At 45.1% G+C, this 17,401-nt stretch overlaps 1 pseudogene; it reads right to left on the bottom strand.

Annotated features, from left to right (window-relative positions):
- The window catches only part of LOC112069297 (potassium voltage-gated channel subfamily KQT member 5-like), a 157,922-nt pseudogene extending 141,290 nt beyond the window's left edge, over positions 1-16,632 (bottom strand).
- Between the last annotated feature and the right edge of the window lie 769 nt (positions 16,633-17,401).

Raw genomic sequence — 17,401 nt, 5'->3', positions numbered from 1 at the left:
ACAGCCTGTGTAGGATCTCTCCCCTCTCTCATGATCTGTTCTCTCTTTTCCTCTGTCTCTCCTCTCTCTCCCCTCTCTCTCATTCTCTATCTTCTCTGTCTCTCTCTTTCCCTCTCTTCTCTTCATCTGTCTTCTCTCCCCTCTCTCTCTTCACCTGTCTCTCTCTTTCCCTCTCTCTCTTTCATCTGTTCTCTCTCTTCCCCTCTTCTCTCTTCATCTCTCTCTCATTCTCTTATCTTCATCTGTCTCTCTCTTTCCCTCTCTCTTATCTGTCTCTCTTTCCCCTCTCTCTCTTTCCCCTCTCTCTCTTCATCTGCCTCTCTTTCCCTCTCTCTCTTCATCTGTCTCTCTCTTTCCCCTCTCTCTTTCCCCTATCTCTCTTCATCTGTCTTCTCTCTTCATCTGTCTCTCTCTTTTCCTCTCTCTTCCTCTGTCTGTCCTCTCTCCTCTCTTCCTCTCTCTCGCTCTTCATATGTCTCTCTTTCCCCGCTCTTCATCTGTCTCTCTCTTTCCCCTCTCTCTTCTCATCTGTGCTCTCTCTTTCCTCTCTCTCTTCATCTGTCCTCCTTTCCCCCTCTCTCACTCTCTCTCTTCCTCTCTCTCTTTCCCCTCTCTCTCTTTCCCCCTCTCTCTCTCTTCATCTGTCTCTCTCTTTCCCCTCTCTCTCTTCTCCCCTCTCTCTCATCTCTATCTTCATCTGTCTCTCTCTTTCCCCTCTCTCTCTCCCCCTCTCTTTCATTCTCTCTCTTCCTCTGTCTCCTCTCTTTCATCTTCTTTCCTCTGTCTTTCCAACCTAACTTAATCATACAGCTCTGTGGATAGATGGCAACCCAACAACCCAAATCCAACCCGTGTGGTATTTTAGCAAACTTTCCCAATTTCGAAGACACAAATAAAGAGTTTCATTTTGGTTGGCTAGGGTAGTGTGTGATTATCAAGCTACGGCTGGGTCTGTGGAGTCTCACTAGTTTAGTCCGACCGAGAGGGTTATAGTGTGTGGTGTATGTGTGTCAAGTGTGTGCGTGCGTGTGTTTGCGGTGCATGCGTGGGTACCTGTGTGGTTGTGGTGTGTGTAGAGTGAAAAAGCTCTGAGAAAAAAACAACAAGGTTGACCTGAAGTGTGGTCCACTCTTACAGGACTTGAACTTTGACCTTGTTGATAGAGGGGCCTGAAATACACCCCAGAGAAAAAAGCAATGTCAAAAGTCAATGGAACTTGACGAACCAAAAGTGTGGTAAGATACAGGTGAGCCACAATCCTTATAGAGGAACCATATTGTATACAGCAAAAGCCCTATGTTATGCTAGCACCATCAGTAAGCTAGCTAGGCAACCAACCAATAGGGTCGATATAGATATCTTGTTGCTGCCAATGAGATATCAAGACAGGAAGCTAAAGCAACATTCTCAGCTGCCTCCGAGGCTGCTGGGAGGTTTTCACCGAGCCGAGCCATGGAGGTCGGCCCGTTCAGAGGTTGTTCTATCGTTCCAACTCTTCTCCTTCTCTCTCTCTCGCTCTCTCTCTCTCTCTCTCACTCTCTCTCTCTCTCTCTCTCTCTCTCTCTCTCTCTCTCTCTCTCTCTCTCTCTCTCTCTCTCTCTCTCTCTCTCTCTCTCTCTCTCTCTCTCTCTCTCTCTTCTCTCTCTCTCTCTTCTCTCCTCTCTCTCTCTCTCTCTCCTCTCTCTCTCCTCTTCTCTCTCTCTCTCTCTCTCTCTCTCTCTCTCTCTCTCTCTCTCTCTCTCTCTCTCTCTCTCTCTCTCTCTCTTCTCTCGTCTCTCTCTCTCTCTCTCTCTCTCCTCTCTCTCTCTCTCTCTCGCTCTCTCTCTCTCTCTCTCTCTCTCTCTCTCCTCTCTCCTCTCTCTCTCTCTCTCTCCTCTCCCTCTCCCTCTCTCTCCCTCACTCTCCGTCTCCACATTTCCCACAGTGAGTCTTTTTATGCCCTCAAGCGAGGAGCGCTGTGTACAACCTCTCTTTATTGGCTAGGGTCACGGACAGTTGCCATAGCAACCTCGATTTGCGATGGGGGTGATGGGTGGGGAATTGGTGATGTCAGTTTGGCTATTTTGGAACGCAGAAGAAATAGTGTTGAAACGGCGCGTGGACATGGCGAGAGGGAGAGAGGAAGAGAGAGGAGGGAAGAGGAGAGAGGGCCGAGGGCTGCAGTGACAGAGAGAGAAAGAGAGTTCTTTCATTTCAGAAACTGCTGTGCAAACAAGCTTCTCTTGCTTATGCACACACACTGATATGCATGTTCATGGGCTGCTTCTAAGCTTGTGATTACTCATAATAGCAGCAGGATAAACAGCTAAAGGAAGTAACAGGCACTGAAGGAGGAGATACATATTTTATACTTCCTCAGTCTTTGGTGTTTGACTCATAAAATGAAAGACTTTCATCATCCTCGTCAACTGAAAGTGAAACCTGATTCATCTCCCCAATAATAACTGTGATTAAGTTCCAAATTTCTTTACACATTTTTAAGTGAGGTTTAGTAAACACATTTTTAAGTGAGGTTTAGTAAACACATTTTTAAGTGAGGTTTAGTAAACACATTTTTAAGTGAGGTTTAGTAAACACATTTGAGGCGTACACTCCAGAGAACAAAGGGCTCCAAAAGAGTTCTTCCGCTGTCCCCCCTGGTTCCAGGTAAAAACTCTCTTGGGTTCCAGGTAGAACCTTTTTGGGTTCCATGTACAGCCCTCCGTGGAAAGGGTTCCACATGGAACCCAAAACGGTTCTACCCGGAACCAAAAAGGGTTCATCAAAGGGAAGAACGCTTTTAGGATCTAGATAGCACCTTTTTTCCTAAGTGAGTAGTGCTGCTGACATGCTGTAGTATGACAGAACAGAGCAACGTGTCCACCGACCAGCACTGCCTTCCAGTCTAGAGGCACTAGAGAGAGCCAGACAGCACATCTCTCTCTTTTCCACTTTCTAGTTGTCTTTCCTCTATGTTGCTCTTTCTCTCCCACTCCCTCTCTCTCTCTTTCTTTGTACCTCCCTCCCTCCATCATCCCTGCTCTCTCCCCCCTTTCCCTCCATCTCCCTCTCAAGGTGGAGGGGACACCAGTGTTGGTGGACAGGCTGTTTGGCCAGCTGTCGTGGGGCCTTGTGGGTAACACATGGAGGTCAGAGGGCTCCAGATACTGTGGACACCACTACCGGGGGACCAACCTGGCTCCTTCTCCCTCTCTCTCTCCCCCTCTATCTACTGCTGCTCTCCTCTCTCTCTATCTGCTGCTGTCCACTCTTTCCAGGAAGCGTCACTCTGCCTGACCCCTGCAGGCAGCAACACCGTTAGCTAACTGGACACTGATGTAGACAACCCACTGCCCTTGGATGGCTCTCCCTTAAATAATGCTGACCACATCACAATGTTGACCGAGCCTACGTTAGATAAGACGGTGCTGCATTAAATACTATGTGGGCAACCTGTAAAGATTCCACTAAGCTGCATTTTAAAGGCCTGTAGGCCATTTTTATGACTAATTGAAGACAGAAGTATTTGACCCAAAGATTGTGTAATTTGCAACCGCTAGGGATACTGAACCCAAAGTAAACCTGTGTGACAAATGAAAATCCAATTAAAAATGAATAACAAAATAAATCCAAGAGAGAGAGGGGGGAGAGAGAGAGAGAGAGAAGAAACCAAATCCTTAAACATATGAATCCCATGTATTAGTCAGCAGCATGTTTTGATTCCCTCACTGCTATGCCAACTCCTCCGTTGTTAGTGTGGTCCGGCAGAGGATGCTACTGCCTGATGATGACGTCTAATCACCAACAAAGGGCCCCTGGCAAACGAGTCCCGGCTTCAACGTTGCTCGAGGTGCACATAACCCATGTGACGTGAAAATGACCAGAGTGACGGAATAGCTCTACTGTGTGCGTGTGTGTGTCGGGTTGGTGGGAGTGGCTGTGTTACTCTTAGAGGGGGGGAAATGGACGTCCACACTTAGCTTAGTCGCTAAATATAGCGCTACAGAGGGAAGCAGTGGCGACCCGGGCACCACTAGTGGCTAACTGTCTCCCATGGCTAACTAGAGTAGCTTTAGCCTAGCGGTGGGTGACAGTGTGTCAGCTGTTTGGTACGAAGAGCTATACTGGCCAGATGAGAGAGACATTAGAGTGTGCATTTTCTTCAGCCTACCACCCCGTCTAGTAACGGCCTTAATGGTTGCTATGGAGATGACGTACTGCACGCTGAAAATGTCCCTTTTCACGTTGAGGATCTCAAGAGGGATGGTTGGGTTTACTTACAATCCAAGCAGGAGGTCGAACGTCTTAGCTTCTTTGATCTATTGTGGAAAGGCCTATGACACATTCTCCGAATCCCTTAAAATCCCAAGTTATTTGTCCAAATCCACATAACACTCTCTCAGACCAAGGACAGAAGGAGCTCAAGCTCGTCGTAGTTTTTAAGTTCTATTTTGGATATTTTCCAATTTGCCAGTAGACATCACTAATAGCCTCAAAGAAATTGGTTATTTGTCCAAATACGTCCAAATCCACATAACATGCTGTCAGACCGAACACTTAGCTCCTGGAATGAGTCAAGTAGCCTCCCCTCCATCCCTCCATCTCCCTCAGAGGCTAGCATCTGCTGGCCCCATTTCTCCCCCATGTGTGTTTAAAGCTGGAGGAACAGAAACAACAACATCAACACAGTAAAGGAGACAGCTAACAAGACAACAAAGCCAGGAGAGGACAGATAGCCGACGCACGTGCTCCCTCCCTAGAGCTCTGCTACCCGACCCGAGCACGACATTATACATCGGGTTCGGGGCGGGATGATTTTTTTCATCACTAACCAGGGAATGGGTAGGGCTGTGGTATCACTAAATTGATCACTAACGTTTTGAAGCTGAGCCATTTGCTCTGCTGCAGTACAGTCCAATCTGACGATCATATCATGGTGTCAGAAGTGCTTCAACCAGGGCACATATAAAACAGGAGAAAATAATAACGTTTTGTCTGAGTTTAGAGTGACGGAAAAGTAGCTAACAGCTCACTGCTCTCTCATGTCTCATCACTGAGCAGCCCAAGCGGAGCCGTTGCTATGGATACGCACAGACTCAAAGCAGGCGTGAGCAGAGTGCGGGCGAGTGGCAGACAGAGAGGAGCAGCTAATGGATTTACTAACGGAGGAAGTTATTGCTGACTTCGGGTTTCAGGCAGGGCCTTAAATTTGGCAGCATCAGGCCTGGGTAAGGCCTGAATGTCGCCAGCATGGGTACGGCTCAGGCTTAAAATTCATGCACGTACAGGGCTCTATTCCTCACTCCTTGCTCAGAATGTCTGTGTCCTCGCTATGGTAGTTTGCTAGTCAATATACTTAGCCGCTCATGCTAGCTTCCACGGCTGTGCGTCGTGACAGCGACTCAAACAAGCAGTATCTCCATCGGCTATGGGGGGTAGAGAGTAGTGAGGAGAAACCCCGTTGGCAAAGGCAGAGTGAGGCTTTAGCCCAGAGAGAGGGACAGCGATGGGGGATCTCTGCAGTTATACCCGACTAGCAGCGGAGAGTATGTCATCGAGCGGGATTTGTTTTTTTGTTGTTGTGTTGGTCACAATGGGAGATAAGAGGAGAAGAGACATAATATCAAAGAAACATTTGGGGTGGAGAGAAAAGAAGGGAAGGAAAGAGAGAGGTGGGTTAGTGAGAGAAACAGATGGGAGGATTTACAGAGAACAAAACGGCGAAAGAAAGAAAGAATGATCAAAACAGAGATGATGATGATGGCAAAGAGCTGGGTAGTGGGGTACTTTTCTCAGTAGACCTGATACTGATGGAAAGCCCAGATATGACTGGCTGTGCCCGTTACACAAACCTTCCATAAGTTACACAAACCTCCCAATAGCAAACTGAAAGTGAGCCTCTACGTAAAACGACAAGATCTGGGTGTCATTAAGATCAAACAACATCGCACAGCTTTTTCAGGACCTCAGAAGGTCATGTGGGAGGAAAATGGTTGAGTATTGGTTTAGGTAAATGAGTGAGGTTTATTTGTTAGCTAAAGCAACGTACCGCAATGCGCCTGTGTGGAAGTGCCCTGTGTGTTTCTATGTTTGCGGCTAGGCCATCTCTAAAAACAGTTATGTGGGAACTCCCTCAGTGCAAACTTAGTACTGAAATTAGACACCTGTGTTTCGGAGGCCATTCATAGTGACTCACATAGGCATATAGGGCTATGGAAGTGAATGCACAACTACATGCTAGAACCTGTACAATGTACAACTACATGCAGGTCGGGATATTTGATAACATTACATTTCCTAAGTCTGATGATTCGTGTGAGAGTCTGACAGGTTTTCAACAAGCTAAGTTCAAGGGGAGTTCTTTACAGAAGTGGGACTGGATCTTCAACTCAGTGTTTGGTCCATCTGATGTAATCTTATTTCATGAATCATCAAATTGGGATGATTTGTGTGTGTGTCAGACATCTGCATTTACCTAGTCCAAGGAGAGTCCTTGATTAAAACCTGTGTGATACAGAAGCAGGCTATGCAGAAAGTCAAATATAAATAAGATTTAAATATAATTAGCATGTTAAAACGTTTTGTCACACAAGCGGAATGTTTGGCCACTTGGGTGAATGAATGGGGAGAACATTTCTGTGGCACGTCTTCAGAGCACGAAGGCTCTAACATACTCCCCCGCCTGTGCTCTTCTTGGGCCCAACACACACACACACACACACTTGCACACTCCTACTGCATACGTCTCAAGCGAGCAGTGGTGTAAATTGCTAAAGTTAAAATAATTTAAAGTACTATTTAAGCAGTTTTTTGGTGTAGCTGTACTTTACTTGTTCTTTTTTGTCAACTTTTAATTTTACTTGAATACATTCCTAAATAAAATAATTTACTTTTTACTCCATACATTTTCCCTGACACCCAAAATAACTCGTTATATTTTGAATGCTTAGCAGGACAGGAAAATTGTAACGGCGTTCCTCCTCCTCTTCATCCGAAGAGGAGGAGCAGGGATTGAACCAAAATGCAGCTTCTTGAGTTGACATGATTTATTTAAAGAAAAGACGAAAACACGAACTTCACTATAAACTAACAAAACAACAAACGGAGTAGACAGACCTGAACGTAAGAACTTACATGTAACTCGAAAGAACGCACGAACAGGAAAAATGACTACATAAAACGAAACGAACAAACAAACCGAAAACAGTCCCGTATGGTGCAACATAGACACAGACACAGGAGACAACCACCCACAAGCAAACAGTGTGAAAACACCTACCTTAATATGGCTCTCAATCAGAGGAAATGAAAACCACCTGCCTCTAATTGAGAGCCATATCAGGGCACCCTTTAAACCAACATAGAAACAGAAAACATAGACTGCCCACCCAAACTCACGTCCTGACCAACTAACACATACAAAACTAACAGAAAACAGGTCAGGAACGTGACAAAAATGGTCCAAATCACACACTTATCAAGAGAACATCCCTGGTCATCCCTACTGCCTCTGATCTGGCAGACTCACGAAACACATTCTTGCTGGAGTGTGCCCCTGGATATCTGTAAATTAAAAAAACAAGAAAATGGTGCTGTGTGGTTTGCTGAATATACGTAATTTGAAGTGATTTATTCTTTTACTTTTTGATATTGGGGTGGCAGGTAACCTAGTGGTTAGAGCGTTGAGCCAGTAACCGAAAGGTTGCTAGATCAAATCCCCGAGCTGACAAGGTCAAAATCTGTCGTTCTGCCCCTGAACAAGGCAGTTTACCCACTGTCATTGTAAATAAGAATTTGTTCTTAACTGACTTGCCTAGTTATATAAAAATATATATATTTTAGCAATTACATGTACTTTTGATACTTAAGTATATTTAAAACCAAATACTTTTACTCAAGTAGTATTTTACTGGGTGACTTCACTTTTACTCAAGTATGACTATTGTGTACTTTTTCCACCACTGCAGACACGCTTCCTTACACACACACACACACACACACACACACACACACACACACACACACACACACACACACACACACACACACACACACACACACACTTGCACTCCTTCCTTGCATCAACGTCTCTATTCAAGCTTCCTCTCATCTTCACCTCTGTTCTGGCCTTGCTTCAACACCGCCGCTTTCTCTCCGTCACGTGCGTCTGTCTGACGCTTCTGCTTTGTGTCACGCGGGTTCTTGTGACTATCAAAACACTCTGTCCTCTTCAAAGACACCCCTCTCTTAACGACATCTACACATCTTACTGAATCACATCGCCGCGACACTATGTTTACTGGCTCTGCGGCGCTGCTTCTGAATTACTTCACCTTCGCCTGACTGAGCGTGTAGACTCACGCTTTTTCCATTGAGTCAGAGAGCTAGCTAGTACACACTACATATGCCTTCCAATGGGAAAAACAAGGGAGCGCGTATGGGACCTTACTGAATCTATTGACATTGGTCTGGGTTGGTTAGTCAGTGACACAATGTACTGCATGCCATGTTTTGATGAACTTGAAATAAGTTTGATTTGATCTGTGTAGGCCGAGGAGCGGCCATTACACTGACAAAGTGCACAGCGTAGAATGTGAATCGCATTGGCGCCATCACTTCCATTGCAGTGTGAGTCAGTGTAGTATGGGTGCATGACGTGGGTCTTCTTCATTGGTGTGTTGATGAATGCTGGTTTGCTCGAGGCGGGAGAAGCCGGAAAAGGACAACATGGCAGTGGAGGAGGTTGATTCCAGGAAGAAGAGGATGTGGCATTTCGACGTGTCAAATTGAGTGACAGATTAATTGCTTACAGCAGCTCAAGGTTATGTCTATTTGATCTCAGTTTTATAAAAAAAAACTTAATTTTTATAGATTCTGCATGAGGAAAAGACTTACTTCCTCAATCATAGTAAGGGGTGAGATTGCAAAAAAATACAGTCTTGCATAACACCTTGGGGTGTGATGCACAGAAGGCTTACTGTCAGTGTTATACCATTCATCCAACATCCACCACAGATTCTGCAACCACCACCCTGGCCATACTCGGTAACGAGCACCCTCTCTGGCGAGCTCTCATTGGCTATCGCTGATCACCGTTCTCAAAACTTGTCACTGCACCTCTCACACTACAAGAGCATTGCAGATTTTGTGTTGATAAAATAAAACATGTTTAAAAACATTGAGAGGTCTGGGACCGCTCAAAGACAAGATCGGTAGCCCTCATATTGCGTCTCTGATCCGCTAACTTTAAACGAGCATCGGTGACAGCCGCGCGCCTCGAGTAGGCAACGACATGAGGATTTTGTCTCTGTTCTCAAAAACTTGTCTGGGACAGGTAAAATCGGGACCAAAATCATGTAGTGGACACCCGGCTTTAGCCGTCCCGCATGCCAGCGCAGGAACCCGACGAGGCGGGAGGTTCCATGTGCGTATCCATTTCCCCACGCTTTCCTGCCCCTGACATACTTGCAGGGATAAGATCTCGTTAATCCAAAGGTAAGATGAATGGCGGCACTGTGTTTCTGAGTGTTAGGGGGAGGAGTGGGGGCACCAGAGGGGGGTAGGCAGAAGGGAAACGAGTCCCCGGCAGGCAGTGATGCAGTCAGCTAGGCACAAAGACTGGCTCAGTCCTCAGTCCTGCTCTCCCTCTCACAAATTGGAAAATGAAATGGATAAATACATACAGTGCATATCCTGCTTTGGCTCCGTATGCTATCTTATATCATCATGAAGTATTTGAGACTGTGATCGTAATCTTCCATGATCTTATGATCTTAAACCTTGTTATAAAAAATGGAAGAATTTAGTATTTGAAATTGTGATCTTCTTCTTGACACTTGTAGCGGTCGTGTCGTATTAGGGTCCCACCCACTGTTGTTCATGCGATATGGATATATTTGCATGTAAATGGCACGGTATGCGTGCTAGGTCAAAGGTCGTAGAGGTAGAGCATGTCAATATGGAGGGTGTAGATCTGGATACTACTAGATTGAAGCCTTGACTAAAGTGCACTTCAGTCTTCTGTGCCTGTCCCTTCTGTTTTGGCAAGGAAAAGGTGAAGGACCCAGGTGGATGAGTGCTAGTCAGTACCGCCTGGAAGCATGGCCAGGGACAAAGGGGAACTTCTGTGAGTTATCAAAATGCTCACTGAAATAGCCAGGCGAAAATGCATTACGAGACATTGGAATTGGAGTAAACAGAAAAACAACATGTTATGTTGGACTCAATCATCAGACTGAGAATCCAATTTGGTTCAGGGCCAGGTTGTCTTGGTTTTTAGACATACTGTAGTAAAATAATGTGATTGAGGGATTGGGGATTTTTTTTGAACCCATTTTTATTGTTGGGGACTAATTACTTATTTACATGTCTGAACAAAATAAATGGCAGAGGGATTTTGGGCAAATCCAATTATAAATGACCAATTACTATGACTTTCTCCAAGGAATATTTGTGCAACGTATTAGTGAAACGTAGAAAGGGCCCCAGGTATGTGAGTCATGTAAGTAGAGCTTCAGAAGAGTCACTGGAGCTTTTACAGGTGGGATTGACTGGTTAAAGTCCCCTCTTCAATAACAACCCAAATAAACAGTAGTTCTGACATAATGCCTTCTTAAAAATGAAACAAACTGTATGAAAGGCATGTCATATATCCTGATTCATTTATCATAGTATTGACATTGCTAATGACCCGGTGACAATTGCGACCACGTGTCACAAGGAAATCTGGTTGCCTTTACCTGTCTGCCTTGTTAAACAACTGTGATTTGAAAGACCTCAAGCTGAAAAAGATGAACATGCTTATGTACAGTATAGCGCAGACATAGCATCATTTCGAGTTTGATAGTCTAGAATAAATCACCAACATTTAGTTCCATTGGATTTCTTAAAGCTTATAGCACAGTGAATAAGCCATTCAACTGTATATTAAGGCTAACTGTTGCTCCTTCACACCAATTACTACAGATGACTCGGCAAGCATAAAGGCAATCGCAGTATAATCCATTACCAAGCAGTCTCAGTATCATGATCTATAGTTGAGCGAGGTCGAAGGAGGGGGGGGGGGCTCAGATATCCTTCATATCTATACTCTACTTTGCTCATCTCCCCAGGGCTGAAAGAAATCCCTCACTAACTTCCCAGCCATGATCCAACCAACCATGCGCTCCCAAAGAGACAAGCTTCTGCAGTCGAGAATATGATCAACAAATCTGGCCTATCAGATTCACGGGCTCTAATAAAAAAAAACAATGCAGTAATGATGTAACCACCCACCCCTTAGTCGCCTGAGTTTGATTTATTAGGATCCCAATTAGCTGACGCCAATGGAGACAGCTAGTCTTACTGGGTGCGGCACATGAGAAAAAGAGATTACAAGCAATACTTTACAATTTACATACGTTTAAAAACATTAACATGTAGTGTGTGTGTGTGTGTGTGTGTGTGTGTGTGTGTGTGTGTGTGTGTGTGTGTGTGTGTGTGTGTGTGTGTGTGTGTGTGTGTGTGTGTGTGTACACATAAAATCAGCAAAAAAAGAAACGTCCTCTCTGTCAACTGCGTTTTATTTTCAGCAAACTTAACATGTGTAAATATTTGTATGAACATAACAAGATTCAACAACTGAGACATAAACTGAACAAGTTCCACAGACATGTGACTAACAGAAATGGAATAATGTGTCCCTGACCAAGGAGGGGGGGGTAACAGTCAGTATCTGTGTGTGGCCACCAGTTTCATTAAGTACTGCAGTGCATCTCCTCATGGACTGCACCAATTTGCCAGTTTTGATGTGAGATGTTACCCCACTCTTCCACCAAGGCACCTGCAAGTTCTGGACATTTCTGGGGGGAATGGCCCTGCCCTCACCCTCCGATCCAACAGGTCCCAGACTGCTCAATGGGATTGAGATCCGGGCTCTTCGCTGGCCATGGCAGAACACTGACATTCCTGTCTTGCAGGAAATCACACCACAGAACGAGCAGTATGGCTGGTGGCATTGTCATGCTGGAGGGTATGTCAGGATGAGCCTGCAGGAAGGGTACCACATGAGGGAGGAGGATGTCTTCCCTGTAATACAGCGTTGAATTGCCTGCAATGACAACAAGCTCAGTCCGATGAACTGTGACACACCACCCCAGACCATGACGGACCCTCCACCTCAAATCGTCCCGCTCCAGAGTACAGGCTTCGGTGTAACGCTCATTCCTTCGCCGATAAACGGAATCGACCATCACCCCTGGTGAGACAAAACCCGGACTCGTCAGTGAAGAGCACTTTTTGCCAGTCCTGTCTGGTCCAGCGATGGTGGGTTTGTTCGCATAGGCGCGTTGTTGCCGTGATGTTTGGTGAGGACCTGCCTTACAACAGGCCTACAAGCCCTCAGTCCAGCCTCTCTCAGCCTATTGTGGACAGTCTGAGCACTGATGGAGGGATTTTGCGTTCCTGGTGTAACTCGGGCAGTTGTTGTTGCCATCCTGTACCTGTCCGCAGGTGTGATGTTCGGATGTACCGATCCTGTGCAGGTGTTGTTTATACGTGGTCTGCCACTGCGAGGACGATCAGCTGTCCGTCCTGTCTCCCTGTAGCGCTGTCTTAGGCGTCTCACAGTATGGACATTGCAATTTATTGCCCTGGCCACATCTGCAGTCCTCATGCCTCCTTGCAGCAGCATTCACGCAGATGAGCAGGGACCTGGGCATCTTTCTTTTGGTGTTTTTAAGAGTCAGTAGAAAGGCCTCTTTAGTGTCCTAATTTTTCCTAACTGTGACCTTAATTGCCTACCGTCTGTAACTGTTAGTGTCTTAACGACCGTTCCACAGGTGAATGTTCATTAATTGTTTATGGTTCACTGAACAAGCATGGGAAACAGTGTTTAAACCTTTACAATGAAGATCTGTGAAGTTATTTGGATTTTACGAATTACTTTGAAAGACAGGGTCCTGAAAAAGGGACGTCTCTTTATTTGCTGAGTTTACATGAACAACTAGGGGGCGTAAAATGGACACACTCTCTTCAGGGGATCAAAAAAAGGACAGCCCCTCCAGAGATGATGACCCCAGACACGATGACATCACTGAGCAATAATACAGTGATGCTTTGTGGGTAGTAAGAATATTGTTCTCATTTCTTACATTGCAGTGGGTAGGGAAAAATGGTCAAATAATGTATCTATACTGTACTGTATCAGAAACCAATACACATAGGCCTACTGGTCTTCTGCATGGCTCAATGGCACAATGACGAGGCATGCTTGGAGGAACATGATCAGTTTGATACACTGCCTGTCAATGCAAGAACTGTGACCCCGCTAAATGTTGATCTGCAGATACCCCCAACACACAAACACAAACTAGCTAAATCTTCCCCTATGACCCCAGAATGTTGATTCTCAAAACACGCTCAGCACCCTGCACTCATCCACACCCACTTCCTTCCTCCAGCCAGGCGCAGAGAGACAGACAGTGATAACAGCACTGTCACACGRGGGAAATCAAATGCAGCTGGTCGCCTGGTCAACAAACGGAGGCRATCTGACGGAGACCAGATGGACAGAGACACCGAGGCACAGTGAAGATTGACTCTTTCCTGTATCTGGTCTGGAACCCTTCAGGGCCAAACAGAAGACTCATATAAAGTACTAGTATGCTGAACTCATATAGAAGTGATGTAAGCCTATAGAAGCAGAACTCAAGTACTTGCTTAATATCAACACTGTAAGGGCCCTGCAGAATAACCCATACACAGTGCCTATATAAAGAACTCGTATAGAGGTGGTACACAGAACTCGTATAAGGTGTGCTCATATTAATTTATATAGTGCTCATTCTCATCACTGTAGCCTACTCAACATTGTAGTCTGTTACAAAATACGTTTGTTTGTGATCATGTACTGATCATTGTAGTGTATTCAAGGTTTTAAAAGGCTTCTAAAGCTTGTGTAATTTCCACATAAATGTGTCAGACCTGATTAGCCCTATCGAAAAATGTATCAACCCCTACAATGTTTTTTATATATAATAGACATATCCACGTACAGTATATACACATGGACTCTACAAGGTGTTGAAATTGTTCCACGGGGATGCTGGCTCATGTTGATTCCAGTGCTTCCCACAGTTGTGTCAAGTTGGCTGGATGTCCTTTGGGTGGTGGACCATTATTGATACACATGGCAAACTGTTGAGGGTGAAAAACCTGGCAGCATTGCAGTTCTTGACACACTCAAGCCAGTGCACCTGGCACCTACCACCATACCCTGTTCCAAGGCACTTAAATATGTTGTCTTGCCCAATCGACCTCTGAATGGCACACATACACAATCCATGTCTCAATTGTCTCAAGGCTTAAAAACCTCTTCATCTACACTGATTGAAATAGTAGATTTAACAAGTGACATCAATAAGGGAGCATAGCTTTCACCTGGAAAAACCTGGTCAGTCTATTTCATGGAAAGAGCAGGTGTTCCTAATGTTTTGTACAGTCAGTGTAAATATCCACATAATTATTCACATTTCCTGTTGATTCTTGTCCTGCTGTGAGAAACTGAGTCAAATTTAGACACTGCATCTGTACCGCTCATTGTGTACAATGTTTACTTCACAAAAGCTCTTGAATAATTTGCACAATTCAACAGTGTGAGTCAGTGTGAGGGGGTTTTTAAATTCAGAATTAGCTGTAAAATTGGACAGTAAAGTGGTACTGGGTTGTTTTTATGGATGAGATGAATGTATGGACTACATTAGAACCAGCCAGGGGTTTATTTCACTTGACATTTCTCTCTGCATTCATTATTGGCATTCTGAGTAGTCTTGGTAGGCTATACACCACATCAACTTAATTGACCAGGGGTTGGAGATGGGTAGGATCTAGCACAAATAAAACAGCAGGGTATGATTGTCTGCTATAAGTGTTCAGTTAATCTGTCATTTTTTTAAATGAGATATGGTAAAAAAATAAAAAAATAAAAGAGAATTTGGAAAGTCCAAAACCGATTGAAATTATAATTTCAGATCATCATCAAATATCATGGCCCCATTCTTATTCAAATTAGATGAATTTCCAAGAAATGTGTCCAGACATGTATCGTGGTAGAACTCTTTCGAGGTGGACGCAACAGGTGGACACATGCGCTTCTGACCGATGGCGGAATAAAACAACTGCGCCAGAAGACTTCATACCATGCAGATAGATGTATGAAATGTTTCACTTACACAAACGCATGGTAGATGAACGCCCAGGCTCGTGGTCTCTCCAGCACGTTGTACAGTAAATTTTGCAGCCTTCGGTAACGGACGTTTCTCCGGCCGCTCTGAGCGCTGTATATGAGCGGCTTCCCCAGCAGGCTGAGCCGGGCTCCCTTGTTTCCCCTCAGGCTCTCCGAACCCCCGGCGCCTGTAGCACTGGAGGCCGACAGCAAACCGTCCCCAGCACTGGCGTTGTTCATCATCCTTCGGCCGGACTCCACATCCTTCAAGTCATAGKCCTCGGCGCGGTGGCCCGGAGAAGTTTTCATCCAGAGCCCCGTGCCGCCTTCATCTCCGCTYTGGTTGCGGGGCATGGCATCACCYGGGCGGGCATGAAGTGCTGATGTGCAAAGGTCCTCTGGGGCATGRGTGGCTGTCTTGGAGGTGTAGATGTGGAGCTCTCTGAATGAACAGCAAATTAAGTAWTCCAGCTCCTTGGAGTTAGATATGAAACCATAGCCAAGGCACGCTGTTTAACGCGTCTGTGTTTTGAACGCCCTCTTTCGCCCTGTCAACCATCAGCACTCCACARGCAGTGTCGGGTTTTCCACAGCTGTGTGTCGCCTGCGCGTAAACGAAATGCACTAAGKCCGCAATTCTTCAGTGGGCGCGTCTTGAGGTCTAGTTCCAACAAATTGTCACCACTATCCCAGGTAGTTTAAAGGGGAGTTGTAGTCAGCACGACACGGGTGAACGCACTCGGCTCGTATGGTTTTGCATAAACACACAGGAAGTGGATTTCTCCGGCGAAAGGCGACTTTCTCACCAGCGCGATGAYCTCAGCCTGTTGCTTCCAATATAAATGTCCGCGGCGGAGGCGCACGATGATGGCTGCGGCCAGCCGATACGGCGCATTAAATGCTAAAGAGAACGCACCACACGAATTGTTTCCAATTGAAGCATATGTCAACGTATTGATGACAATTCCATATCTTCAGATATTTTCGAGTCAGCATATCCTCGTGCTTGGAAACTGGTAGTATAATCTCAGCTAGCCGCGGAGTCCTTGGTGATTGAGTGATGTTTCATTGTCAATTGAGCGCTTGAAACACAAGTCGCACTGAAAACCACGATTTTATTCAGTTGGCACTCAATTTCCCTTTAGGCAAAAACGATGCAAATAACTAAAGTGAAAAAGTACGAGACGCATTTGAATGCTCTACCAAGTAGGCCTAGTCTATAGCMTAATGAATTTTCCATTCAGAAGTGAAAATATATTCCATTCGATGGAAAAATAAACCGCAAACGGTATGACATCTGTATAAAATATCTCGACTACAGTAGCTTACACAGATGAAAAAGTCGTTCTGAATTCTACCCGCCGGCGCGCCACCCAAAACGACATTAGACTATAGCAAAAATAATCATTATGAGCGTCTCGGGTTTATTAATAATTATGTGAAGAATTCCCACTTATTAATATCCCCTCTTTCCCCCTCTCTTATTTCTCTGTCGGCAGCTACTAACACCATGACCACGTGACATGGCCCGAAATAAAATCCCGAGACACGGCGCAGTATAATAACCCACACATTGGATAGGTTGTTACACCTTATACATTTCCCAATGACTAAAATCATAGACTTGGTTGATCTTCAAACAGAAATAGTTAACAAATTAATGAGGGGATGGAGAACTTGGTTAGTTCAATTTTGTTCAACCAAAAACAGACAGATCCATTGTTCATTCTTACTGAATGGTCGATGCTGCAAAATGTTGTTTTGCTGTAAAACGGTTGCCTGTAGAGGAAGTTGTGGCATGTGGCTTATTATTCTCTCATTCAGTGAACACACATTTCCTCTTGTCTATACCGCAAGCGCTGTAGAAAGGCAGTCGCTGTAGTATTCAATACTGCAATAGCACTTCTCAGAACAAGAACATGCTTGTCTGTGGCCTGGTCTCAGATCTGTTTGTGCTCTTGCCAACACTCAATTACTCATTGACAGGCCTAACACAATGAAGTTAGCATGATAGCACATTAAGACCGGGTGGCAAGTAGCCTAGCGGTTGGGCCAGTAACAGAAAGGTRGCTGGTTCGAATCCCTGAGCTGACTAGGCAAGGCGCCCTAATTCCTCTTTTAAGTCTCTCTGGATAACAGCGTCTGTAAAAATGTAGGTTACTATAGAGCTTATTCAATATGTTTCGTCATCATGTAGGCCGTTTTTGGACATACTGTATG

Source organism: Salvelinus sp. IW2-2015, unplaced genomic scaffold, assembly GCF_002910315.2.
Source record: "Salvelinus sp. IW2-2015 unplaced genomic scaffold, ASM291031v2 Un_scaffold963, whole genome shotgun sequence".
In the NCBI taxonomy this organism is placed as follows: Eukaryota; Metazoa; Chordata; class Actinopteri; order Salmoniformes; family Salmonidae; genus Salvelinus; species Salvelinus sp. IW2-2015.
Note: the sequence above shows the minus strand (reverse complement) of the source record. Positions and strands in the feature narration are given on the sequence as shown.